This window comes from Centruroides vittatus, unplaced genomic scaffold (assembly GCF_030686945.1).
Source record: "Centruroides vittatus isolate TY-2023 unplaced genomic scaffold, ASM3068694v2 contig_862, whole genome shotgun sequence".
NCBI lineage: Eukaryota > Metazoa > Arthropoda > Arachnida > Scorpiones > Buthidae > Centruroides > Centruroides vittatus.
This window is the reverse complement of record NW_027122562.1, coordinates 943,464-953,187: the sequence shown is the minus strand read 5'-3', so window position 1 is coordinate 953,187 and position 9,724 is coordinate 943,464. Positions and strand designations below refer to the sequence as shown.

The following is a 9,724-nucleotide window of genomic DNA, read 5'->3' as shown; positions in this document are numbered from 1 at the left end:
TGAAAGATCAATACTTGAATATACGAGTGAATCAGATTGATGGTTTATTATATTCTCGTCTAAATTACAAATAAATAATATCAATAAATGTTTGATAAAAAAAATTATTAACATAAGTTTTATAATAATTTGAAATCCAATTAAATGACAATCTTCAAAATATAACAGAGTTCAAATTTAAACTATCAGTATTTAACGGAAATAATATCAACATACGGAAATGTATTATATTCTTAGTTTAATTTATAAATAAGAAACAATATAAAATACTAGTATACAGAGGTGCCTCGTACTTCGAATTTAATTCATTCCAAGAAGCCGTTCGAAATCCGAATCAATTTTTTCCATTAGAAATAATGCTTGAATTATTCGTGAAAAATCAAATATTCAGATCAGTTTTAATTACAGATACTCTGAAGTACTAAGAGAATGCATCATCATCGGCAATCATACAGTGCTATCAATTTTACATGAGTGCAGTATATCTTTTTCGCAAAAACACCTTACAATGAATTCAAATAGTATTAAAGAAAACAATATTATCATTCTACTGTCATCCGGTAAAAATATGCTATCATTTAATAAAATAATAAATAATAATTTATATTTCCATTCTTTCTACGAATTAATGTACAATGAGAATTGGCATTATTAAATAAATGTTCTGCAATTCATTAAGAATATAATTGTCTGATATTACTGATTCATCATTTTCCATGTCACAGTAATTTTTGAATCGCATATTCTAAAGGAAGAATGATTTACAAGTAACGAGAGAATAATCAGTTTCCTATATGTACTGTACATATTTTCTATTTTGTAAAAGATCTTATTCAAAGTTTTATAGATCTATACTTTGCTTTGATTGATTTATCTATTTATTTTTGCTAAAAGAACACGAAATCTGATATTAAGTGAAAACTTTTATTAAAGATGAAATTTCATCGCAAAAATTCATTTAAATTGAAGCAAATACATAATTATAATAAAAGTGGCTAATTAAATTGATTCGGTAATTAAATCCTGCGTAAGTGGTTTATTGAGACCAAAATTCTCAAAATAAAATAAATAATAATAATTCGGCTGAAAGAGCTGATTTAAAAACCTGATGACGGCCTATGGCAGCAGGCTGAAAACGTTTGTTAATAAAAAAATTCCCTCAGCAAATGTTCAGTTGTTGTAGTAAGTTTGTAATAACTATTGACATTTGTGTGTGTGTGTTTTTTTTTAAAGTTTGTAAATAAAACAAGTATATCAAATTTCAAAATATCAAGACAAATAACACAAGAATAAATACTTTTATTACTTACTTTCATATACTAACTACAATTTGTTTTAACTGAACTATTGAATTTTTAATATAACACACTGAACGAAAAATTAAAATAAAATTTAATGAAAATATTATTAATTATACATTAAGTAAATTAAAGTTTCACGTTTCAAATTATTTATTCTAGATTAAAATTACATTTAGAAATTAGATTCATTTTATAAACTAATATTAATTATATTAATAATTTCATAAAACTTACTATCGTCTTCTATACATTTGTTTCTACATTCAAAACATGTGAAGTTTTCTGAAACCATTACAATTTATTATTCAATATTTAATTTATGAAAGAATAAAAGCAATAAATTCTTTTACCTGCATCATTCATTTCTTTGAAAGGAGCAAAATATTTTTTTCTACATTCTCTACACGAATAAAATATTGACTGGAATGAAATAATAATAAAACTTTAATTAATTATTTAAGTTTAATTAAATTAATTTACTTAAAATATGATATTAAAAAAACGAATTAAAAATTACTGGAATGACATTATAAAGAAAATAATTTTATATTTCTTATTTTTAATACAATTTAGTGAATTTTAAAGGAAAATTCGTAATGAAATTAGTAATTACCGTATCTACTCGTATGTAAGACGAACTCGGATATAGGACGAGGTGTGACTTTAAAGATCAAAATAAAGAAAATTAGATTTATTAATACAATTCTAATTTTATTTCGTTTAATCACAAGTAAAATATCAAATGCATGCAAATGCACACATTGTCCCGCAAAAATTACTGGCATTTTAAACTTTAAGGAAAAATCTTGTAAAATCGACATCATAATTTGTTCGTGTAAAGCTGGACAATCGGAAACCTTTTTTGCCAATCCACTCTCCGTCGATTACACTTATGAGTTTCTCCGAATTCTGATTTCCGAATAATCATCTATTTTCATGTAAGAATGGATTAAAACTTATTTCATGCTCCCGTGTGATTTTGGAATTCAATTCAAAAGCTTTGCTTTTCCTATTGCTATTCGTCCTTACTCCTGACGATATACAAGAACGATTCAAACCCAGATAATATACTTATGATTTTAAAGACAAGAGGGTGAGCATCCAGTAAAAAATGCAAATACATGGTTCACAAAAATTATTTGCAAAAACGCAAAGAATCCTTCGCTCGCGCGTATAGGACAACCTAAGAATTTGAAGCTGTGATAAATGAATAAAACCTCTCGTCTTTTATATGCGAGTAAATACGGTATGTAAGTTTGATATTCTTAATAAATTGATTAGACTTCAATTTTAACAAATGTAACAAACTTCTGTTCCTGTATTCTGCAAGGAATTTCTATAATTCGAGTAACCATAACTAATATTTTTCTAACAATTTTTATTACAAATTTTTAATAGTGTGTTGTTTTAATTTTAGTTTATTTTTACAAAAATGTGAAGATTTTACGTTTACAAAATTAAATTTCTTTTTTTAATTTAATCGAAACACAGTCGTATATAGTATTGAAGATTTTCTAGATTAAAAATCTGAAATGAATAAAATTGGATTCAATTTTCCTTCATATTGTTAGCTTGTTTTTGAATTATCATAATGAAACCAATTTTGTTTTTCATATTTATTTCTATTCAAATTATTACAAAATACATTCTTCAAAAAATGAAGAAAAAACATTGATTAATTAAGTCCTTTTCAAATTGATTCGGATAACGTTACTAATGGCTTTCTTTTCAAGTAATTCTATTCATATTTTGAGACGTATAAAATCTTTCTCTTCAATTCCTGAAAAGGCTGAAGGCATTTACAACTATTCAATTCCAATGATACATAACTTTTTCTGAATACAAATTTAAAAATAAATTTGTCTTCACTAATAAATGCATTTAGATTTTTATCGTTATTCTTCGAACTTACTGTTGGTAATTTACATTCTATAGAAACAATAGACACAGTAGAATAGTACTTTAATCATTATAAAACGAATACAAACAGCAATCTTTAATTCATACGAATTTTCCCACCAGCGCAGTGGCAGAATGGATAAAACCATTGAATACTGGTCGTAGGTTCGAGCTTCACCAACGGCTAATCATCTGAAGTTTTCTTCACGTGTCTAACGCCTAAATAGGGCCAGTTTCCCTTAAAAAGTCCTCCCGAAAGACATCTCCATGGCAGATCGCCCACTTGTTGCGTTGCTGTTTCCCATAAAAACCAACCCAAACTATTTCGTATGATTTCATTAATAATTCCATCGATTTCGATGAATTTAAAATATTTTTAACTTCTGATGCTTAAGTCTAATTCGTTCCATGAAATACAATTTAACTTATGCATCAATTAACACAATTATTATAAGCTTTTTATTTCAACAATAAAATAAAATTTTACTAAATTATATTGCCGTTTTCTCATTGATGAAACAAAAGAAGTTTTCTAATTTTAGATTAAAAACAAGAAATAAATATAGCACAGTATAATAGCAAATATTTAGCATTTTCATGTGAAATTCGGATCGAAATCAATACGCAATCTTGATTGTTTGATTTAGATGATACTGCATCAGAGGCGTAGCTACAGTGGAGTAGTTGGAGCGAAGTTCTCCAGGCACACGAATCACGAGGGCGCCAAGTTAGAAAGGTCGATTGTAAAAACATTGGTAAAAAAATTTTTTGGATTTAATAATTAATCAATTAACTGTTACATTTGATTCCGCTGGACAAATATGTACCGTACACTTTTTAAGTGCTTATCACTTGCATATCTTGTCGGCATATCCCTCCAACATTTCGCCTAGTTTTTGACCTGAACTGCTTCGATTTAAAATGTGTTTTTATAGTCAGGTAAATGAAATTATTTCTATAAGCGAAGTTGCCGAACTACTTTTAATTCACAGCGCAGCCTCAAGTAGGTTCACCCACATTATTGCAGCATGCCTCATTTTTAAATTTTACTGGTGACGACAGCGACAGAAGAACGAAGTTTTTCAAAACTAAAATTAAAACTTATTTAAGAAGCAGCATGTCACAACACCGTCTTAGCTCTGGCAATTATTTCAATTGAATAAACAATAGCTTGTCAATTGATCTGGAAAAAATAATTGACCGATTTGCAAACGAAAAAGAGAGAAAACAACAATCTTGAAGTTTTTTTTTATGTATTTGTTATAAAACTAAACTTGCATACATTTTGTCAATACAGTTTATATACTATGTAGTAAATATTATTAGGACTCCGTACTTAAAGAATTATATTTTGTTTTATTGTTATATTTATACTAGCAGATGAGTCCGACGTTGCTTGGGCAAAAAGTAACGAAAGCAAAGATTAAGATTATTAGATTATAGGCAATATTACTCGTTTTCACTGGGTGCAAGAATTATGTCACCCTCTTCTTAGACTAATTAGAGAATTTTTAGATGAGTCTAAAAATATGCTCGATTTCTCACAAAAACGCAAAATAGTACAGTAGAAGCTAAGTTCTTCAGGGTAATCCTTAACCCTCTTCCTCTCCCCCGCGGGGATTTCTAAAAATCCCTTCTTAGTATACTTTCTCATGACGTACTCTGTGTACCAAATTTCAACTATCAACTCCTAACTGTTTGGGCTCTACGCTTTATTATTCTTGTTATTAATCCATTTCGATTATAAAATTTATTAAATTGAATATCGGTTAAAGTGTACCTAGGTAACCCCTATGGCGGCACTTCCAGAATCTCGATAGCATTTACGATTATAAATGCAATTTTTAATTTTCGTGGGCCCGAGGACGTACGTTCTAACCTATTCTAATAAATTACCAAATTATTGGTAATTTATTAGGGAATAAAATAAATTAGGTTAGGTTACAACGTGTTCCTTGATTTCAGCAAACAGAAGAATAATTTGGTAATTTATTAGAATAGGTTAGGTTAGGCTAAAACGTTCGTCCTCGAGCCCACGAAAATTAAAAATTTGAATTTCTAATCGCAAATGCTATCGAGATTCCGGAAGTGCCGCCATAGGGGTTACCTAGGTACACTTTAACCTGGATATCTTATTGAAATGCCTTGAATCTCAAATAAATTGTTATTGAGGTTTTAAATCGAAATAATTAGATATCTTTTTAAATTAAATGTTCAAAATAAATTTTTAAAAAGGCGACCTCCGTGGAACAAGGGGGCGCACTAGGCCGGATGGCCGAGCGGTAAAGGTGGCAGCCTACCGCTCTGGGGGACCCGGGATCGAATCCGAACGGGTCGAATAATCCCCAGGAATTTTTCGGGAGGTGGTCCGTTCGGATATGTCGGGCCCCGTCCCTCACCACCCGGTCGCCCCATTGTGGGCCTGGCCGAACCCATAATGGGCCTACTAAAAGAGGCCCTCTTAGTGCCCACAGGGCGGAAAGAGTTAAAAAAAAGGGGGGGCGCACCGATTCTGCTTGATCCAGGGCGCTGAATATGTAGCTACGCTACTGTACTGCATGATACAAATATAACATAAAACACTATTACAAGTAATGAAGATTCAAAATTGACATATTACATTTAATTCTAATCATCATTACAAGTAGGCTAATGATAACTGATAACTGCAATCGTTACAAAATGATGACTATTAAAATTACCTCACTACAATAAGTATTCAATTAGTATAATTGAATTATATAGCGAGCAAAAATTGTGATAATTTATATTTTATACCGTTCATTTGCAGTGAATTATTCAAGTTTTTGTAGGATTATTTGTAATCTATATTTAATATGATTAAAAATTCTCCTATATTCATCTTTCTTCCTTCCTATAGTTTGTATGTAGGTATATAAAAATATATCCTTCATTCATTGTGATCATAATTTTATTAACATTATAAATACATACGAACGAGCATCTGTAGTCATTTTAGAAATGCATAAGCTGACAGTAATAACGTCACCAAAGAAGTTAGCAATAGAAAACGAAAAGTTTACTCATGTATTTAGAATGTTTGCTGTGGGAGGAGTCGATAATTATAAACGAATTTAGGATTGCAAAGTAAATAGACGTTAGTATGAAATCTATATTACCGAACACAGCCCAAGTCTTAGAATCAGTTGCATAAGAATTCGGTCAGAGGTTCTTTGTGTGACTATAATCAAGTTCCTGTACAATCATTAAAGGTATTATTTTTATTGAGTAAAATCTGAGTCACTATCTTAGAACTGATACGAGCTTGTTTCTCAGAAAGCAAAGAATCGTTTTATTGTCGCGAAAGATACAAATGTGCTAACTTCCGGCTATGTGAATATACAGTAAGTCCCGCTTAACGCGGGGGATGCGTTCCTAGATAACAAAGCGCTAAGCGAAACAGCGTTAAACGAGATCATTTTAACATAGAGTAAATAGGAATACGGGAACACGAGACCAAAAATAAACAAATTTTACTTTAAGTTATTTTTATATTAATTTGCATAATAATATATGTTAAATAACACACAAACATATGCACACTGAAATGTAAAGTTCATTTTTTGTGACGAAGGTCCTGACTTTTCTGAAATTCTTGTTCTTTTGCAATAAAGTCATAAAGTTTCATTTTTCGCTTTTTTCTTTCCTTAAGCAAATGTCGGTAGCAGAAGATCGCATCCAAAACGCATCGTCTTGCTTTTGCACTCCTTTCAAAACCTGGATCATTCGCTACAATTTGATTAATGATTTCGGTTATCGTTACTAAACTTTTACTAAGGAAATCTGTAGAGAAATTTTTTGAGTTCTTCGTTTTCAGAATCTCTATTTTCCAGTTCCACGTGAATTCCTTGTTCTGCCAGTTCTTGAAGGTCGTCGTTGTTGGTAAAGCTCTCACCAGAAACGTAACGCCTCAATATCCTGCTCTTCTATATCTCCTAGTCCTACTATAACGATTAGGTTTGAGTTTGGTCAACCTAACGATACAGCAATAGGCTCTTCTCGTTGAGAATTCTTGCATACCTTCAGTCACAACTTCTTCCACACTTCGTTCGTGCATTTATCAGTTAATTCTTGCCAAGCGAAGCCGATATCTCCTATGGCATCCATGATGTTATATTTTTCCAAAATTGCACCAAACCAGTGGCATAGCGTGGGTGTCAGCCGCCCGGGGCGGAGGAAAATTTCGCCGCCCCCTTATTTAGGTATTTTTACAAGATATTATTATTTATTGTGAAATTTTGCCGCCCCCTAAAAGTGCCGCCCCACTACGCTACGCCACTGCACCAAACAAACAGATTTAAAGAAAGTACATCTTTCTGCCACCTTTTGCTGATTGGTTTGTGTTCGCAAATAATCGTATTATATACGAATCAATGAAATGCCGCGGTAATTTAAATCAGCGTAAATTTTGAGCTTTTTTTAAGGCTTCGAGCAGACCGCGTTATATCGAATCAGCGTTAAGCGGAATCTTACTGTAATTACATCCGAAGAATGAAATCCAATCCAAAAGTATCCAAAACAGATTGCTATTTTGTAAGGATGAGGAATGCTGATCCAGTGGATTTATACGAGTCTCGAACTCTTATTTATGCTACTGGAAATCGAAACAAAAGGAATCAAGACAAATTGCTATAATAATTTTACTATTTTAAGGCATTCTAATTTTCCTCTGAAAATTACATTTTCGATTATAAACCCTTAAAACGATTTAATAATGAGCTTGTTGCTTGGTAAAACCATTTAAAGTGACTTTCCCTGTAAGTTAATCGCTACAGCGATAATGCCGAAGACAAAATTCAAGATGGCTGCCATAAACGATAAAATACTATATTTGTAAAAATTTTAAGACTGCGGAATATGTATATAATCGACTACATTCGATATTATAATTTTTATAACAGAAATGACTCAAAGTTATGGCTAATGAGTTAGCATTTAATTTATATAATAGTGGATGTTTACAGCAGCAGTTGATCTGTTTCTTCGGAAGCGTAAATCTCTTAAAACGACAGCAGCTTTATTAGAAAACGCACCTCATCTCATTTTGAGTCGATTGTTTCGACTACAAATGAGATTTCTGGAAGTTTGAACTTTCTGGAGATATTTAAAAATATGTCTTTTTACACCATGTATAATAATTACAATTTCAGATACGTCTTGAATTAATTCAAACATTTGGAACATATCCATCAAGTAGACTCGTCCTGCTAGAAGAGTCTATTTGGCTATTTTTCTCGGTCTCGGACCAGTTTATCCTATGTGCATAAAGGACAATTGCCTGGGGCCTTCAAATCAATCTTTTATACGAAAATATTTCTTCCCAAAAATTCCCCCGAAGAAAAATGTCCGAAGTCAACACCGTACACGGGGTCGCCTAATTCAAATTCACCTATGCACCCACAAAGCTACCCTATAATGTGCTACTATCTCGGACGTAGAACCCCAAGATTTAGTCTTGTAATTAAAACTCGAACAAAATTATATAAATGTCGGACAATACCAAAATAAACTGATTTACACGGCCTTCGGAAAGGTGTTGAAATTGCACATTTATGGTTGTTCCCATATCTCTTACCTTAAACATAATAAATTTGAATTGGATCAATAATGTCGTTCTTATTATTGTATTTGCTTATTCGAAGTTACTTTAGTGCAGTAGCTATACACATAACGTGTTTTTATACTTTCCATTCTACAGTATATACAGTACTTTATATACCCTATTAACTTACTTTAACAGATTTCTTCACGGTGACGTCAGACACACATTCTTCTCCAAAACAGCAGAGACAGAACGTGGTTTTCTTCGTTCTTCCTTTAGTATAAAGCTTGCGCCTTTTGTTCGGGTTTCTATAGCTAATGTTCCCTTTATATTTGGTTTTCCACACGTCTCCTTTTTTAACCAATTTAGAAAGCGCGGTTTCAACTTGCCAAAAACGGTATCCCGGATGATTCTTTTCTACAAATTGACAAATTCGTTCCAAGTCGGGACGATATTTTCGATGTCGTAAATGATCGATTGCCTCTAAAATCCACTTTTTAAACATCTTAATATTTATAGAATTGAACCAATTAGACATTTTTGCTTAAACTCTGGAAAAGCTTCGTCTAAAGAAGACAAACGAATTGTAAAATTGGCGGGAATAAGCGACCTCTTGAGGTCGTAATCAAAAAATTGATAACGTCAAACGTCATTTTTTGAAGATTTCGCGAGACTGATCCGAATTATAAATTTAAATTTTTTTATGGTTTAAATTATGGAAATTAAACCTTATATATTTATAAATAATAGTAATTGAAACAAAATACTGTATCATTTTTGCGCACATTTTCTAAATTAGGATTACCTTAAGATATAAAAGAAGGAGGATATGGCCTCCTTTTATTTTATAAGGTATCTAAGAATTATTGCTAAATTTAAATAATTCTGGAAAATACAATAATTAATCTTCGTTTTTAATTGATTTTTTTAAAACAAAAGTTGATGTGTTTTTACTATTCTT

At 31.2% G+C, this 9,724-nt stretch overlaps 1 protein-coding gene and 1 long non-coding RNA gene across 2 annotated transcripts in view; both read right to left on the bottom strand.

The window, feature by feature from the left end:
• Nucleotides 1–9,724, bottom strand: part of LOC136982671 (calcyphosin-like protein) — a 160,302-nt gene that overhangs the window by 68,995 nt on the left and 81,583 nt on the right. The gene's annotated exons all lie outside the window — the stretch shown is intronic.
• Nucleotides 1,536–9,372, bottom strand: LOC136982717 (uncharacterized). Its single transcript, XR_010881924.1, has 3 exons — nucleotides 8,954–9,372; nucleotides 1,652–1,721; nucleotides 1,536–1,583 (listed from the first exon to the last, which is right to left on the bottom strand). It is a non-coding gene; the product is annotated as an uncharacterized lncRNA (long non-coding RNA).